The 20,333-nt window shown below is 35.7% G+C and overlaps 1 long non-coding RNA gene across 2 annotated transcripts; it reads left to right on the forward strand.

Annotated features, from left to right (window-relative positions):
- The first annotated feature begins 296 nt into the window (after positions 1-296).
- Positions 297-15,304, forward strand: LOC109611484. Of its 2 annotated transcripts, XR_003407454.1 has the most exons (3): positions 297-354; positions 8,546-8,664; positions 14,590-15,304. It is a non-coding gene; the product is annotated as an uncharacterized LOC109611484 (long non-coding RNA). The 2 variants fall into 2 exon arrangements; XR_002193890.2 differs by lacking the exon at positions 297-354 and having other exon boundaries at positions 7,600-8,664.
- Positions 15,305-20,333: the final 5,029 nt, after the last annotated feature.

The following is a 20,333-nucleotide window of genomic DNA, read 5'->3' on the forward strand; positions in this document are numbered from 1 at the left end:
GTATTGATATAATTATATAAAATAAAATAAAATATAAAATAAAATAAAATATAAAATAAAATATGATGCCCAGGGCATCTATCACGTAACTTTTCCCCTAGGATGGAAAATGAAAAATGAAAATTTCTTGCATCTCAGCAGCAAATTTCATAACGTAAAAGTTCGGAAAAATTTTCATTTTTCATTTTCCATCCTAGGGGATAAGTTACGTGATAGATGCCCAGAAAGTGGAGACTGCTAGCGGAGTTTCGCGGAACTAAGAGAAATAAACGCACGAATCGTTGCGTCTTCTACCAGCAGAACTTGTTGAAACGTTCTTTGATCTTCGTGAACTCTGCCTCGGGTAACGTTTTGGTAATCTTAATTTACAAATTTAACATAAATCTTTCGAACAATTGAGAGAATACTAATATAATCATATTTACGATATATTAAAGCATGTGTTTACTTTTAACACACCATAAATTGGCATTTTATATTACCATGTGTTAAAAGAACGCATTTGTTTGTTGAATTAAAGTACATTTGGCTTGATGTGTCTGTCTGACAGTTCGTTGCATAATCTCTCTCTTATTGTTAATTTATTCTAATCCGAAGTCCGAATTTTGCTTTCGAACTTCAGATTGCTCGTGGCGTGCGTGAACTACATGGACGTTGTCCATGGGAGCCTCTGTGCCGCAAGTGCAAAAATTTTCAGAAAAATTAATATTATCGTGCCAAGGCGCGTATATTAACTTATATAACTGTTAGGCTAAATCTTAACATCGAGTAAGAACTCGACGTGTGCACCGCATAGCGGTGCGGAGCGAAAACACGTATTCATAGCCGTGTAAATTTGAATACTGTCAAAAGCTGCGGATCCTGTTCGGTTTCTGCTGCCAATCTGCCGTTAGATTCCGCGCGCGCAGATCTTGCTCGGTTTCTGCTGCCGATCTGCCGTTAGATTCCGCGTGCGCAAATCTCGCTCGGTTTCTGTCGACAATCCGACTTCAAGCCATGTTTGCAGATTCTGCTCGGTTTCTGCCGCCAATCTGTTCTTAGATTTTGTGAGCAAGCTCCGTTACATTTCTGGCACCAATTTGTCGAATTAATCGTTAATAACAACTTCTGTATCAAATTTGTTGTCTTTTGGCTGGCAATAGTTGATAGCAGATAGTTAGCATCATCTGCTTTCGGCAGACTTGGCTATCTGGGTATATCTTATAGAGAGAGTTAGATGTGAGAGCGATATGTATACATAAAATTCAAAATTCTGAGAGTAAAATAATTCATGTCTGCTGACAAAAATCACTGTCTCCTTTGATCATTTCTACTGTATTGTGCGTATGTATAATCGATTGTTACTCCGAATACATTTACGAATAGTTGTTACTTCAACTTCTCGCGATACGATCTCGGATGTCCGTTAAGATCGAACGACAATATATCTGTACATGTGCAATGCACGGATCAATCTTCGAAAATGATTTCTTATTACATACAAACAATTTCTCAGGATAAAATTGAGCTGTCAATCGCAAGGTGAGTCAAAACCGTGCGAATTTTCGCGTTACTTCCGCGCGCGCGCTGCGAAGGCATTTTGCAGGAACGTGAAGGAATTCAAATTACTATGCTTCCTGTTCGCATCGTCATCTCGGAGTGGAATAGTTATGCTATGTTATTGGGCGTAGTGTAAGGAAATGAGTTTTATCGACTTCCACTTATAAAGAACTCTCTGTGTGCACATACCTTTTATATATATGTGGATTCTACAAATGTATTATTATTTGAAACACCTGCAGACTGTACTTTATATAATTTATATTTTATTTTATATTTTATTTTATTTTATTTTATATAATTATATCAATACTCATCTGTCAACATGTTCGGAATTATCTGTTATAATAGTTATTTCAACGCAATTTGCAGTTTTATTTATATTGATTTTTTATATAAAGGAGTATGGAAAATTGTAAAAATTTTGTGGTACAAAACCAATCGTTATGAAACTTGACAGAAACTTAGTATGAGGTAAAATATGAAGAAATCTAACTAAAATCGACCGGCTAAATGAGTGGATCCTGGTCAAAAAGCAGAAAATGTGTCCAATGACATTTTATGGAATTCTATGAAGTACACACTCCTCATTCATGTAGTCGACAAAGCTGCAGTATTTGTGAGGAGCTATTCACGAACAATCCCAGCAAACACGGGTATATAACTATTACATTACCGTAATAAAACGGAATGTAACGCAATATTACATAGATGTACTAGGTTATATACACGTTAGTAGTAATTTCCTACTCACACGTGTTACAATTATACAGGGTGTCCCGGGTTTTAACCGACAACCTGCGGGAGCATATTCTACTAGTGGAAATAAGAAAAAATTCTTATATCGAGTTTGCTTAGAAATGCTTTATTACAAAGTTATAAACCAATATGAAAAGAAATATGAGACAAGTAACAACGGATTTTTTCACAAAAATAAAAATTATCTACGCAATGATTTAGTGACGCATTTCAAAATGTTGTCCTTGCACATCGATACAAGCTAGACACCGACGTAGTACAGAATTTGTTACAGTACGACATTCCTGAAAATTTTGTTGCATCTCAGTAACTGAATTAGTAATTCGTTGCTTTAAATCTTCAAGCGAGATTACTTCTGTACTGTAAACTTTATTTTTTAAAGTTCCCCATAAATAAAAATCAAGAGGCGTTAAATCGGGCGATCTTGGAGGCCAGAAAACCGGTCCTCCTCGACCAATCCACCTATGAGCATAATGTTCATCTAACCAGTTTCTAACTTGTCTAGCATAGTGCGCTGGACAACCGTCTAACTGTATCCAGCTGTTTTGGCGAAACTGCAGTGGCACATTTTCCATCAAAATTGGTAAATCGTTTGATAGGAATCTTCGAAAAGATTCTCCGTTCAATCGGTCAGGTAAAAAGAACGGACCAATAAGCCGGTCATGAAGCATACCACCCATCCAAACATTACATCGAAATTCGTGTTGAAAGTTTCTTTGTCTGGTAGTATGTGGATTATTATGAGCCCATACATGGCTATTATGAGAATTGAATATGCCTCGTCTTGTAAAGGTCGCTTCATCTGTCCATAATATCATTGATGAGAAAAGATTGTCCCTTTCTACTGCATTCACATACCAGTTAGAAAATTCGACTCGTTTCTGATAATCGATTGGAAGTCATTCTTGTACAGGTGTGTAATGATATGCGAATCTGTCATCAGCACGCAATGTTCTCCAAATAGTGTTTCGTGATATCTGCAGTTGAGCTGAAGCACGTAGAACACTTTGTGTAGGAGTATTATCAAAAAGATTTAAGATTCTTTCCGAGCGTCGTCGGTGTCTTAGAGCTGAACGAACATCATCATATTCATTCATAGGTCGAAATGAACCCAAATTACGTAATTGCAAATGGGCACATAACATAAACATCTTCGACCTTCCAAATTCTACACTATGTTCCGTTGTTACTTATCTCATATTTCTTTTCAATATTGGTTTATAACTTTGTAATGAAGCATTTCTAAGCAAACTCGATATAAGAATTTTTTCTTATTTCCACTAGTAGAATATGCTCCCACAGTTTGTCGGTTAAAACCCGGGACACCCTGTATAACGTGAATATAATACGTATGTAACACGTTATATACTCTTAACAAAGTTAGCGAATAATTATATAACATATATATAATCGTGATGTAAATTATGTAATTGTTATATTACTGTTATATTTTTTGTAACTGAATAGTAACTGTAGAATGAAAATATATATTTTATACATACTAATCCCAGAAAAGGTCTTTGAATTAATTCTAAGCGAGAACAAACTATTTCATTTGCTTTCGCTCGAAATTAATTCAAAGACCTTTCCTGGAATTAGTATGTATAAAATATATAAGTTAATACAGTAACATATACAATAACAATCACGCTATAGTTATTATAATGATGCAATTTTTACAGAGGGAAGGGAAAAATATAAATATTTAATCATTATATTTTGCACTCTAAACATATACATATAAAATATACACAGTGTGTTGTTGCATGTTATGGAAGCGTTCTCTTTATCCAAGGTAATCTTTTCTAACAGTAACATTAATATTAAAAGTATTCAAAATAAGTATTATATTATAAAGAAAACTAAATATTTGTACATATAATTTTACCAGTATTCTTTAACTTATTGCAGTTAATCTATGCATATGTAAAATGGTAATAGATGCAAAAGTCGCATTGCAAGAATACAACGCCGAGTCATTTCCACTTCTACGGAGCATTTAGAAATACTTAATTTCATTATCAATCTTTAGAGTTGTGTACATTTGATAATGATAAGCATTTCTAAATGTTCCGTAGAAGTGAAGACGACCGGTATTGTATTCTTGCAATGTGACTTTTGCATACATAACCTACTACACCATTTTAATTACATATACATAGGTTAACTGCAATAAGTTAAAGAATACTAGTAAAAATATATGCACAAATAGTTAGTCTTTATAATAATACTTTTAATCAATGTTAGAAATTAAGGATTACCTTGGACAAAGAGAGCACTTCCATACCACGCAACAACACGCTGACACGATGAAAGAACCAGCAAGAACTGAAAAGAACGCAAGGATACCAACAACGAAAAGAGGCAACATTTTAAATATATATGTTATATTCATGTTATAATATATATAATATAAAATGAATATAACATCTCTATATAACACGTTGTATAACATCAAAGTAATAATAATATAGCATTTGTAATATCACGTGTTATGTTCAATTTATATTGCTGTTATATTATTATAACCAGGAAATAACACAGTTATAATAAAGTTTTAAAGCAAAGTAATATTACAGTTATAAAAGGAAATTATGTAGCCTCAATATTAATAGTGTATAACAACTGTTATATTACGTGTTACTTCTGAGATATATAATAGTTATGTTCTGTGTTTGCTGGGATGTTATTTTATTGCCAAAATTAGATTATATAAGTGGTAAATGGCACTGCCGCCACGCGATTCATTGGACACATTTTCTGCTTTTTGGCCAGAATCCACTCATTTAGCCGGTCGATTTTAGTTAGATTTCTTCATATTTTACCTCGTACTAAGTTTCTGTCAAGTTTCATAACGATTGGTTTTGTACCACAAAATTTTTACAATTTTCCATACTCCTTTATTATATAAATATTTTTTATGAGAAATTACAATTTATTGAAATTGAAGGAATTATTTATATGTTATACATTTTTATCACAAATCGTTAAAAAGTAAAGTTTTAAGTGTTACAATATACCATTAAAATTGTGGAATTGAAAAATAATTTGAAAACTAAAATGCGTGAGAAATTATTGATTTTCGATAAAGTAACCCCGGCTATTGATCTTTAACACCACAGAATGATATGGACTGTATGGGGTATTAGAAACTATTGAGTCTTGACGTAGATGACAACTATTGATTTTCGATAGCATGGAACTCGATTAATTACTGATAGTACGGAAAGCGGAATTTTTAATAGTATTAGCGTTATAGATTTTCCGGTTTCACTGAAGATTTTATATTACTTCATCCGGTACCATCTCGATTTTATTAATTCAATTCTTTAATAACTTAAGGTATCTTTGATTAGGGATAATACTATACTAATATGCGATGTTATTAATTGTTGAATCTAATTTTAACATTAAATATTTCGACAAGCTTATAGGCAAATGTTACTTTTCTAAGAATATTCTACATTCCTAAGTTTTCATATAAAAAAATGGACAATTTTTAATTGATAATAAAGACAGAATTATTATCTCAGTGCTACTAATTAACTATTAAATCGTGGGAAATTGTGGACTCCTCATTGTTCTTGGCAAGCATCGTAAGTCAGCCAGATAGCTTCGACCAGTGTTTTTCTTCGGGAACGAGTGGAGGAAGGGCACTAAATGTGGCTGCAATCAGAGTTAAGCAATCGTATGATATCTTGCGTAGTATCTTGACGGTAATAAGATTGTTCTACGAAACTTTATTTTGATGCATTGCCGGACGTTTCGAACGATTTTTGCTGATGAAAGAGCATTGATTGACGATGATGATTGCAAAAGGCCATGTAAATATTCCTTAATTATATTTTTTCTTCTTGAGGGCCATCAAGGAAGTCAACATATTGTCGTAAATTGCTTAGCTAAGACTCCCCAGGCAGCACACATTGGTTTCAAAACCGTTTCATAAACGTGTTGCCGTAACGTTTTATAACCATTTTATTGAAACGTTTATTTAGGAGAAAAATGTCCAACGAAAAAACGTTAGGAGAAACGTTTCTTTTTCGGCAAAAAAACGTTTCAGAAACCATCAGAAAAATATTTATCAATTCTATATATCAGTGCCTCAAAGATAGACAGAGTTAAGTCACATTTTTGTAAAAAACTACATTTTTATATTTTATGAATTACTCTCTAAATTTCGTGTAGTGGAATCTCACTCTTTTGAAATATCACTTCAAGTAATAGTGATCTCAAAAGTTTCAGAAGAAAAGAGTATTGGATCGGTTTTCCGGATGGTTATTTATAAGGTGATAACACAAATGTTACTTGCGAGAACGTCACGTCTGGCCATCTACCGGTCGCTTGGTCCCAGCAAACACAGTCATATAACAGTGGCATTGCCATAATATAACAGAATGTAACACGCGATATAACATGTTCGTTATAACATGTAATGTATAGTTAGTTGTAATTTCCCACTCATACGAAATTGCAGTAATATAACGTGTTACTAAAATGTTATATAAATGGAATATAATTATTCTTTCTTCCTCTTTCTACAACTGCTACTAGGTTTGTGTTTAATTTATTTCCCTAAACGTTATGCAGAAGTTAGTACTTTGCTCTTATTTATTATTCGTTTAAAAACGTACCACTTCATTGTAGAAATGGACTTGTAATACAAGTTGTACCGTGCCGTGATCACCGTTCTTACATATATTTTGTATCATATTTTGCATACGAGAAACGGAAGCCATCTAGCGGACGACTCGACATCTGTATGTTAAAAATGGTATATAACATAGACATGATATGCGAATATTACAGTTATATAATATCGCATATTTAAGTTACATTACTGTTATATTATTATAACCAATGTATAACAGAGCAATATAACAGTTTTATAACGCAGTTATATTGCAGTTACAAAGAAAATTATGCAACTTTAACATTAATAACATATAACAGTTGTTATATTGCGTGTTACTTCTGTGTTATATAACAGTTACATTTTGTGTTTGCTGAGGTGAATCAGAGGTGGGAATCACACACACTTGTGTTGATTTTTGTCTCTTGTTCCATAATCGAGTACATTGAAACGTATGATGTAAAAATAATTAATACCCGCAAAGTAAGTAGAAATTACTATTTTTTCTATATTAATTATATAATTTCAAATCAATTTAATAAAACACATTTTCGTTTCTGTGGAAACGTGAAAAATACGTTTTTAAAATTGAGGTCTAAAAACGGTTTCTATTTAAACCGTTTCTTAAATGGTACTTTATGTTTCTTAGACATTGGATACGTCTAAGAAACATGTATTAGGCTAACATGTGCTGCCTGGGTCGTGTCCCTTTTCATGCGCACTCTCGTGGCACACTGATAGGAAAATGCGTGAAAAATTTTGTAGCTCTTTTGTGGATTGTCTGAGAGTTATACAATGCAGCTATTACCAGTTTGCATATTATTAGTTGACATATAAAAAACAGTTACATTACATATGTACATATAAAATAATTAATTACAGAATTAATAATTAACATTGTGTAATAATTGTATAACTACATTATATAATAATTTAGTAGATAATTGTTTAGATTGTAATTGAGTAATTGTTTAGATTGTAGTAACAATATCACATTTATAATTAAGTATGCCAATTTGCTCTATTTGTCAACGAAATATTCAAGATTTGCGATGAATATGATTTGACGCTGAAAAACGTAGATAATTTTCAACGATTCTTTTGGGGAATCTCGCGATTCATTATTTTCGTTATTTCTGTACAACTCCTGAAATAGTTGCTCGTGTGATCCGCTCTTTTATAAGCAGTACCTGCAAAAGCACGTTAGTTGCAGAAAATTGCAGATATGTGATATTTGATCGAGCACTGAAGTAATGCGCTTTTCTTGATTTGATCGCTGAATTGGAAATTTGCATCGTTGAACTTCTTTGTAAATCCGGCGCAGCCTTTATAGGTCTCCGAATGGTTATCGTCGCATAGGTCACATTTCGAGTTGCCTCGGATTTCATAGTCACATTTTATAGTTGCATGGCTCGATCTGTGCTTGACATACGTATGACAAATACGAGTGCATTTGCAAAACTAGCACGAACGTGATCATCTGATCTCACGATTTTTGTAATGCGTATTGGAAACGATATTGTTTTGCCGTGTAGCTCCAATCAATCAACTGGTGTGCAATCTTTTGAGAAATATTACGCCAACATCAATAATTAATACCAAGAACTGATGTTTCAGGACGCTAACAGGTTTTTGATTGGAATCGCCGACCGACCGACCGGCACAAGAAGTCCCATTGATTTCCGGCCTCGACATCTTTCGCAGCTTCAATACCATCACTCGACGCGTCTCCGCCGGTGAGTAAAACTCCCGAAACTCAGTCCAACAGGCTCCTGGAAGCTTGCCCAGTTCGAGTCTGCCCGTCCAAAAAGAGAATAGCGGAAAGAAAGAAGCGCGCCGTCTTCAGACACCGTCTCGCATTACGTCCTCCTAGCGAATGCTCTTTAATATTCCGGCTTATTACAACGAAAGAAAGAAAAAGGGCCTATGAGAGAAACGAAAAAGGAAAAGAGAATCAGGTTAATGACATGCACCCTATTCCGCCCGTAATTTATCGCCGGCGATGTTGGTCCTCGCGGTATAATTACGATCCCCCGCCGTATCGCACATGATCGAGATCCGACGCACGGAATATTTCAAACCCTTATCAGTCGTCCGGCTTAAAGTAACCGTGAACCGCTCGCTCGCAAACAAAAAAAAGAAAAATAATCCGAAAGTTACCAGAGGTATACGACGATACGGTTATCGCGGATAGAAGAGAGAGCAGCCGACAGGTAACCCAGACGCCAATAAATCCTTCGAACGTGGCACGCGCAACAAAAAGCATCCGACAAAAAGGGAAAAGCAAAGTACGCTTTATCCCTTTCTTTCGCTCTGTGCTTTACTGTAGCCTGGAGGAGAGGGTAATGCTCCGTTGCCCCTTGCTCTCGGTTCTCCGATGGCAGGCACGAGAACTAATAAAAGGGGATGTTTATACCGCCAGTGACCATGAATGCCGCGCAGGCCGGAAGTAAATTTGCGACGCGGGCGAGTTTATTTGTTTGGCATTAAGCCGCCATAAATTAAGGGCTGAGCAGAGCCGCGCCGAGGGTATCGGATGCGCGCCGTTTTGCAAGGGGGAGCTTATACAAACCGCGGGCATTGTTTGCGGACTGTGTTGTACTCGTTTACACCGGGAAAAGAGCGGTTTATAGTACGTATGAACGTATGAACGAGGAAAATGTTTCAAGTTGCCGCACTGGTTTCAGTTTTGATAATGTGCAACATCTTTATCCGCTTTAGTGAGAAGAATAGCTGTGATTAATGATCGTTATTAGCTTAGACACGCTCATGTCACGCGAGTTCACGAAGATACACTTGTTGAATCTTTTTAGAAAAGAATCCAACGACGAGCAATGACGTAGACATTTTTATATTATATTAGGGGTGTGATTTAGTTTTGAGGGTTTTTTTGCTCAAAAACGCATGTATTTAAATATGATAATGAATGAATACCTTAATCCAAATATTTTCCTTCGTTTTCTACAACTTTTTCCCATCTTTCTGGCAAGAGATGGATTCCACCACGATAAAATCACTCTTCTTTTCAGTTGATTCATTCGTCGACGAATTTTCGCACTTCTTCCAAATTATCAAAGTGTGTATCCTCTAAAGCGTGTTGCATCCACCGGAACAAATAATAATCGCATGGAGCAATGTCCGGAGAATACGCGGGGTGCGGTAAGACTTCCCATTCGAGCTCTAATAGCGTTTCTTTCACTGATAACGCAACGTGAGGTCGAGCCTTGTCACGAAGAAGAATCACTTTCTGTCGTTTACTCGCAATTGGTGGTCGTTTTTGGTCCAATGCTTGCTTCAACTTGTACAATTGGTGTCGATAACGATCAGCCGTGACAGTCTCGTGCGGATTTAACAGCTCATAGTACACTATCCCACCAAATACAGAGCATTACTTTTGAACCGCGAATATTGCGTCTCGGAGTGGATGTTGATGGTTCGCCTGGATCCACCCATGATTTTCTGCGTTTGGGATTATCAAAATAGACCCACTTTTCATCCCCAGTAACAATCCGAGACAAAAGACTCTTCTTTTTTGCCTGGCGATCAACGAAATGCAAATGTTCAACCGGTTCGCAATGGCACTTTCCGATAATTCATGTCGAACCCATTTCCCTTCCTTCTGAATTTTTCCCATTTCATCTAAATGTTTCGTAACTGTTGTACGATCAACATTTAATGCTCTGGCAAGAGATGGATTCCACCACGATAAAATCACTCTTCTTTTCAGTTGATCCATTCGTCGACGAATTTTCGCACTTCTTCCAAATTATGAAAATGTGTATCCTTTAAAGCGTGTTGCATCGACCGGAACAAATAATAATCGCATGGAGCAATGTCCGGAGAATACGCGGGGTGCGGTAAGACTTCCCATTCGAGCTCTAATAGCGTTTCTTTCACTGATAACGCAACGTGAGGTCGAACCTTGTCACGAAGAAGAATCACTTTCCGTCGTTTACTCGCAATTGGTGGTCGTTTTTGGTCCAATGCTTGCTTCAACTTGTACAATTGGTGTCGATAACGATCAGCCGTGACAGTCTCGTGCGATTTAACAGCTCATAGTACACTATCCCACCAAATACAGAGCATTACTTTTGAACCGCGAATATTGCGTCTCGGAGTGGATGTTGATGGCTCGCCTGGATCCACCCATGATTTTCTGCGTTTGGGATTATCAAAATAGATCCACTTTTCATCCCCAGTAACAATCCGAGACAAAAGACTCTTCTTTTTTGCCTGGCGATCAACGAAATGCAAATGTTGAACCGGTTCGCAATGGCACTTTCCGATAATTCATGTCGAACCCATTTCCCTTCCTTCTGAATTTTTCCCATTTCATGTAAATGTTTCGTAACTGTTGTACGATCAACATTTAATGCTCTGGCAAGAGATGGATTCCACCACGATAAAATCACTCTTCTTTTCAGTTGATTCATTCGTCGACGAATTTTCGCACTTCTTCCAAATTATCAAAGTGTGTATCCTCTAAAGCGTGTTGCATCGACCGGAACAAATAATAATCGCATGGAGCAATGTCCGGAGAATACGCGGGGTGCGGTAAGACTTCCCATTCGAGCTCTAATAGCGTTTCTTTCACTGATAACGCAACGTGAGGTCGAGCCTTGTCACGAAGAAGAATCACTTTCTGTCGTTTACTCGCAATTGGTGGTCGTTTTTGGTCCAATGCTTGCTTCAACTTGTACAATTGGTGTCAATAACGATCAGCCGTGACAGTCTCATGCGGATTTAACAGCTCATAGTACACTATCCCACCAAATACAGAGCATTACTTTTGAACCGCGAATATTGCGTCTCGGAGTGGATGTTGATGGTTCGCCTGGATCCACCCATGATTTTCTGCGTTTGGGATTATCAAAATAGACCCACTTTTCATCCCCAGTAACAATCCGAGACAAAAGACTCTTCTTTTTTGCCTGGCGATCAACGAAATGCAAATGTTGAACCGGTTCGCAATGGCACTTTCCGATAATTCATGTCGAACCCATTTCCCTTCCTTCTGAATTTTTCCCATTTCATGTAAATGTTTCGTAACTGTTGTACGATCAACATTTAATGCTCTGGCAAGAGATGGATTCCACCACGATAAAATCACTCTTCTTTTCAGTTGATTCATTCGTCGACGAATTTTCGCACTTCTTCCAAATTATCAAAGTGTGTATCCTCTAAAGCGTGTTGCATCGACCGGAACAAATAATAATCGCATGGAGCAATGTCCGGAGAATACGCGGGGTGCGGTAAGACTTCCCATTCGAGCTCTAATAACGTTTCTTTCACTGATAACGCAACGTGAGGTCGAGCATTGTCACGAAGAAGAATCACTTTCCGTCGTTTACTCGCAATTGGTGGTCGTTTTTGGTCCAATGCTTGCTTCAACTTGTACAATTGGTGTCGATAACGATCAGCCGTGACAGTCTCGTGCGGATTTAACAGCTCATAGTACACTATCCCACCAAATACAGAGCATTACTTTTGAACCGCGAATATTGCGTCTCGGAGTGGATGTTGATGGCTCGCCTGGATCCACCCATGATTTTCTGCGTTTGGGATTATCAAAATAGATCCACTTTTCATCCCCAGTAACAATCCGAGACAAAAGACTCTTCTTTTTTTGCCTGGCGATCAACGAAATGCAAATGTTCAACCGGTTCGCAATGGCACTTTCCGATAATTGATGTCGAACCCATTTCCCTTCCTTCTGAATTTTTCCCATTTCATGTAAATGTTTCGTAACTGTTGTACGATCAACATTTAATGCTCTGGCAAGAGATGGATTCCACCACGATAAAATCACTCTTCTTTTCGGTTGATCCATTCGTCGACGAATTTTCGCACTTCTTCCAAATTATCAAAGTGTGTATCCTCTAAAGCGTGTTGCATCGACCGGAACAAATAATAATCGCATGGAGCAATGTCCGGAGAATACGCGGGGTGCGGTAAGACTTCCCATTCGAGCTCTAATAGCGTTTCTTTCACTGATAACGCAACGTGAGGTCGAGCATTGTCACGAAGAAGAATCACTTTCCGTCGTTTATTCGCAATTGGTGGTCGGTTTTGGTCCAATGCTTGCTTCAACCTGTACAATTGGTGTCGATAACGATCAGCCGTGACAGTCTCGTGCGGATTTAACAGCTCATAGTACACTATCCCACCAAATACAGAGCATTACTTTTGAACCGCGAATATTGCGTCTCGGAGTGGATGTTGATGGCTCGCCTGGATCCACCCATGATTTTCTGCGTTTGGGATTATCAAAATAGATCCACTTTTCATCCCCAGTAACAATCCGAGACAAAAGACTCTTCTTTTTTTGCCTGGCGATCAACGAAATGCAAATGTTGAACCGGTTCGCAATGGCACTTTCCGATAATTCATGTCGAACCCATTTCCCTTCCTTCTGAATTTTTCCCATTTCATGTAAATGTTTCGTAACTGTTGTACGATCAACATTTAATGCTCTGGCAAGAGATGGATTCCACCACGATAAAATCACTCTTCTTTTCGGTTGATCCATTCGTCGACGAATTTTCGCACTTCTTCCAAATTATCAAAGTGTGTATCCTCTAAAGCGTGTTGCATCGACCGGAACAAATAATAATCGCATGGAGCAATGTCCGGAGAATATGCGGGGTGCGGTAAGACTTCCCATTCGAGCTCTAATAGCGTTTCTTTCACTGATAACGCAACGTGAGGTCGAGCCTTGTCACGAAGAAGAATCACTTTCCGTCGTTTATTCGCAATTGGTGGTCGGTTTTGGTCCAATGCTTGCTTCAACTTGTACAATTGGTGTCGATAACGATCAGCCGTGACAGTCTCGTGCGATTTAACAGCTCATAGTACACTATCCCACCAAATACAGAGCATTACTTTTGAACCGCGAATATTGCGTCTCGGAGTGGATGTTGATGGTTCGCCTGGATCCACCCATGATTTTCCGCGTTTGGGATTATCAAAATAGATCCACTTTTCATCCCCAGTAACAATCCGAGACAAAAGACTCTTCTTTTTTTGCCTGGCGATCAACGAAATGGTTCGCAATGGCACTTTCCGATAATTCATGTCGAACCCATTTCCCTTCCTTCTGAATTTTTCCCATTTCATGTAAATGTTTCGTAAATGTTGTACGATCAACATTTAATGCTCTGGCAAGTTCTGAAGTGGATCGTGTTGGATTTTCGTGCAATAATGCTTGCAAATCTGCATTTTCAAGCTTTCTTAGTTGTCCCGAGCGTTCTTTGTCCTTCACATCAGTATCACCACTTTTAAAGCGTCTAAACCAGTATTCACACGTCTTAATTGATGGGGCAGAATCACCATAAGTTTCCACAAGAATTCTATAACCGTCAGTCGCAGTTTTCTTTTGATTAAAGAACAAAAGCAACGCATGTCGAAAATGCTGTTTCGGAAGTTGCATTTTTACGATAATATAAACGTGACTGTTATTGCATCTATTGCTACAATGCTACTAAATGTCATGGATAATGTCAACACTGTGAGAAACAACAGTTATCGGAAACAGCTATTGGAACAAACTGACACTACAGCCATCTGTTGCAAAACCCTCAAAACTAAATCACACTCCTAATATATTAATAATAGAGTTAGAGCTTGGGATAGGCGTGGTAAAATGTTTTTCCTTTTTGCAGAAGCTGTGAACGATATTCAAGTTTTAAGGTGTACTTTGTGTGCTACAACGTGTATTGGTAAGTACCTTTTGTTACAGTAGAGCGTGCCGCTTTTTGTTCTCGAAGGACCGGTCTCGATGGTGCCGATAATGATACATTAACCCGGAGCTTAAACTCAATTTTGGCGTCACAATTTGCCGCTCATTTTAGAGAGCAATTTCGTGCTTTCGCATCCCCTGGAGGAGCCGATTACGGCCGCGAATTTATGAGAACCGAAGTAAGGGTAGAAACGGAAAGAGGTACTTGTTGCATTCACCGTGTTAATTAGTTGTGACGTAGTAATAGCGAACTGCAGCACCTTGCGCATAATATTTTGCATTGCAAGAACTGCGGTTTTCGTAATGGTTCTTGCGAGAATGCATTCACCGTTGCTAAAATATCTTGAAAGTGCATAGGATAATAACCCAAATTGTTGGAATAATACCCTCAACATTTGAACACACAGATTTGTTCTGAATATGTGCACAATGTGCACTTTGCACAATATGTCAACTCCATACTACATTCAATTTATTTTTAAAACTTATGATAAAAAATAAACGTCACACTTACAAGTAATATTTTCAATCATTAAAATTTTGTTAGAATTAGAAGTGGAAAAAGAAATTATTGTTACATAAATTACTAATATTTCTGATAACGACATTTTAAAGTAATAACGTTACACGTGTCAAAATAGAAGAAGATGAGAGAAAATTGGATGAGAAAATTGTAATAGAATTCTTATTGATCGAGACGCTATGTGAAATGATTGGTATGAGTGAGTTCAGGTTTTCTCTCTTATTCTATAAAGAAAAAGAGAAAGAGAAAAAGAGAATAGACATACTGGAAAATGGATCTCAATTTACGTTATATCTGGATTAAGTTCTATGTATCTACAACGAATGGAGAAAAATGTGAAAGAATAAGATTCAATGACTCCATAGATATTAATTCTATATAATTGCATTTATCATTACGTTGTTTTTTTACTGAGATATTGTGAGAAAGTGCAAGTGCTCTTGCGATGTTTACAACTCTTGTATCACAGTTAAAGTATTCTTGAATCTTTCTCTCCCAAGGAGAATGATAAAATTTTATTTCAAGTTCTTTAGGTATAAGCAATTATATATCGAGCAAATTAAGCATACAAATAGAAATAAAGAGAGAATAATTGTTTATTCAATCTTTTAAATGAATATTGGGAAAATTTATTATATTATTAAAATATTTAATTTCAATAAAAAGAACTATGTAGCTTGTGAGATAATACCACGAATAATTAAGAGATATGATAGTCTCTTTGCGCCAAGTTTCCGTTCAAACGAGGAACGAGTGACAAAAAAACCGAATGTATATTTGTTCCATGCATTTAGTGAATGAAGGTATAATTATTATATAATCGTAACGATTAAATTGTTTCAAGAGTAAATTAAATAAATGGCCTCAAGTAATTTTATGTTACGAATTTTTTTAGTTTTGTTTTATAAGAGGGGATATTTTGTCGGAAAGATCGAAGTAGCCAAATGTCATGATTCAGAAGTTCAGGAACATTTTCGCCCAACGGAAAGTACAGTGCGAGCTTTTTGACACTAAGTATGTTCGCGATAGTAAGTAAAAGAAGTAGGTGAAAAGATTAGATGTTTATGTCAGGCGTAGTTTGTACTTATTGATATAAGTACACGTAATAACTTCGGTTATAGAGGAGAATCCCCCATTATGAGATATGCTCCTAATATGAGATAATGGGGTTTCTGCTAAACTATTGAGCACCATCTGTTAGTTCCACCATGAACTTATTACTCTTGGTGTAAAATGTATTTAGTGAAAAATTCATTGTTCGTTATTGCGTTTAGCCTTTGCAAGAAAAGGTTTGTGAAATTGTGAACATGTCGAAGTAACTTGAGGTAAGTCTTTAAACCTTGTTTATTATGTAATAAAGAAATGGTTGGCAATAAATTCAGTATGCAATGATAGAGTAGAATCGTAGTAACAGGAAAATACGTAATTTGTTGAATTGCGTAATTGTAGAGGTTAGATTTCCTGATCGCGGAACCGCTGGGCGCGTGGCTCGTATAATGAGACATTCAGCGTACTCTTAATATGAGATAATTATTGCTCGAATATGAAGATTATGTAGTGTAATAAAAAGAAAGAAAATACTACTTAAGGTTAAAGAAAAGTTAATACGAATTTATATTACGAATTTTTGTGTATTTAATTTTTATAGAATCTGACTATGGAGGTTAGAGATACGAGGAAGCGCCGACAGTGGAATCGTGAAGATTTGGCGAAGGCTGTGGCAGCAGTAATTTTATAAAACTATCTAATAAAGTTTTTTACTTGCAATACTGATGTATTTTGCACTTTTAACACCGATTTCTCGAGGTATCTTATATTAGGAGCACACTTTCGCGATCTTGCGTATTTTTTTAATTTTCAGAAAAAATAATATTTAAATTAGATTTTTCATTTCACCAACCTAAAGCTTATTAAATTCTCCTCAAGAGAAAGTATTACATTTTTAAATTCCGCCTATAGATTTCCTTACATTCGGCAAAATCGATATGGTATCTCATAATCGGGGACTTTCCTCCATCATATATTTAATCTTTCAGCCTCACGTTGTTATCTCCACTTTCCGTGTCCTCGGTAACGTCTGAGAATGTCTGCTAAACTAGTGAGCACCATCTGTTAATTCCACCATGAACTTATTACTCTTGGTGTAAAATGTATTTAGTGAAAAATTCATTGTTCGTTATTGCGTTTAGCCTTTGCAAGAAAAGGTTTGTGAAATTGTGAACATGTCAAAGGAACTTGAGGTAAGTCTTTAAACCTTGTTTATTATGTAATAAAGAAATGGTTGGCAATAAATTCAGTATGCAATGATAGAGTAGAATCGTAGTAACAGGAAAATACGTAATTTGTTGAATTGCTTAATTGTAGAGGTTAGATTTCCTGATCGCGGAACCGCTGGGCGCGTGGCTCGTATAATGAGACATTCAACGTACTCTTAATATGAGATAATTATTGCTCGAATATGAAGATTATGTAGTGTAATAAAAAGAAAGAAAATACTACTTACGGTTAAAGAAAAGTTAATACGAATTTATATTACGAATTTTTGTGTATTTAATTTTTATAGAATCTGACTATGGAAGTTAGAGATACGAGGAAGCGCCGACAGTGGAATCGTGAAGATTTGGCGAAGGCTGTGGCAGCAGTATTTTTATAAAACTATCTAATAAAGTTTTTTAATTGCAATACTGATGTATTTTGCACTTTTAACACCGATTTCTCGAGGTATCTTATATTAGCACACTTTCTCGATCCTGCGTAAAGCTCTGTTTTCAAATTTTTTTAATTTTCAGAAAAAATAATATGTAAATTAGATTTTTCATTTGACCAACCTAAAGCTTGTTAAATTCTCTTCAAGATAACGTATTACATTTTAAAATTCTGCCTATAGATTTCCTTACATTCGGCAAAATCGATATGGTATCTCATAATCGGGAACTTTCCTCTACATATATGTCACTGCACATATCAATGTATTATATAATAAAAGATCTAATATTATTTTAGTCTATTTTCCTATAAAAATGAGATATTGAAAATTTAAACCAGCTAAAAAAATATTTTATGCAAACAATTTAGTGCTGTTAGATCGAATAATATGTAGGAAAATTGTTACAATAGTAACTAATTTTATATATTAATTATTTTTTCAATATTTTGTTCTCTGTCTTTCTTTTCCTGTCTTTTTCTTCTTTTTCTTCTTCTCTCTCTTTCCTTCTTTCTCTTCTTTTTTCTCCATTAACATTTTAATTAAATTGAATAATATTACTCTTGTGTTACTAAACGAAGGACATTAACAGCGACAAGTTCCATGCATTAAATATATTTTTAATTAATGCAAATTTCTAATATCATCCTTTTTGTAGGCTAAATTGCAGTGCATCGAGAATTGCGCGAGCATCCTTACAGTTTTAGGCAAAGCGTAGTATCCGATTAATATATCGCCGTGTGTTTCGTTATCCGGAAAACGTTCTGCAAACATTTCCGCTCGTATTCTGTTACAAGATGTCTGCAATATTATCTCCAACAGGAATATCGTATACATCACAATGATATCCGTATATTTCGCTTGTAAATAGAACCCGTACAGATTGCGATGACCGCGAACAGTAACCGAAATTTGGAAAGCCTATTATCAATAGAAGGTGCAATTTGTTTGATTGAATCATATTTTCTATTTTATTTCTTTTTTCTCTTTTTCATAACCAGAGTTAATTGATGCAATTAAACGTGGAACCAATGTACATGAATAACGCTTGTCGAAACAGAAAAATAGCTGTCCGATCCGATGTCATAACTTCAAATATTATTCGCGCGAAAGGTCCACGGAGAAATAATTTTTATTTTGATTAAAAAAAGTGACGTGATCGATGTTACAAACAAATACACTTGTGTTTCCGCACGCCATATCTACGGTATTATCTGTTGCGCCGGAATTGCGGAACTGTCGTGTTTCGTGTTTGTACCGCAAACAGAGATCGAATTGATTCAGACAGCCACGTGTTATACACGATGAAAAACAATTTAAACATTGTTAAATATAATGCGAAGCAACAGGAAATGAGCAAGCGAAACTCTGTTTCGTTTTTTAATTTGTTTCTTTGTGCATTTTACATATGAAATCAGACTCAATATTTCAATATCGAGATTACTTCTTCAATTTCATGTCCCTCAATTGACAATATGTTGCATGACAAATAACATCTTCTTTGACATAATTTAGTTAGAAATATTATCTATGCAGGATGTTCATTGATCAATTTTCAATGAATCTTTTTCTCAGCAAATGTCTGTGTACAATGCTATCCCTAAATTAAAATTTCTAATGTTTAATTTAATTGAGTTTAATATTGATTAATTGAAATTTATTTAAAATTAAGACGAGAGAGAAAATTGAATTATTAACGTATTAGTTAGTGAAAAACTTGAACAAAAGGGTTTTTAAATTTCTGTTAAAAGCAAATTAACTCCAAATTAGTGAAAGAAACAAAATGCAAATAAAGTGGATGCTATATAGTTTAGAATAATTTGAGAAATTTGCGCTGTAAGTGTGTAATTAGAAAAGTTCAAGGGTATGATTAAGAATTTAAATACGAGTAGCCCAAAAGCGACTTGAAGCTGTTATCGACTAGATCAAACTATGGTCATTAGCCTAGGAGCTACTGTTTCAAGGCAGCTTACGAGCCATCGGGGAGTTACGGTATCAGGATGTCCGCTACGTTACTACAGAGTATCTTGTTAAAGAGAGCTCTTAAGAAAATTGAAAGCAAAGTTTGTGATATTTAAAAATGGCAAATTCTAATGATTTCTCAATATAAAATGAATTATCCCTTTATATTGTACAGAATAATTAATTAAATAATATTCAAAACGAGAATAAATTACTATTGAAAACGACAAAATTTAAATGTCACAAATTTAATATATTAATTATTTATTACATGCACATTCACAAATAAATACAATTTTCAGAGAACAATTGCTTCAATATATAAATACGAAGCAAAATATGCTGGAATTTCCAACATGATTCATTTTATCTATATTTATCTATTTCCTTTGTGTAATTTCAGATAATTTCAGATCTTGACAAGGTTTCTGAAGAAAATTTTTAAGCTTGTCTTTCTCAAATACGAACATGATTACGA

This window comes from Ooceraea biroi, chromosome 14 (assembly GCF_003672135.1).
Source record: "Ooceraea biroi isolate clonal line C1 chromosome 14, Obir_v5.4, whole genome shotgun sequence".
NCBI classification, from domain to species: domain Eukaryota; kingdom Metazoa; phylum Arthropoda; class Insecta; order Hymenoptera; family Formicidae; genus Ooceraea; species Ooceraea biroi.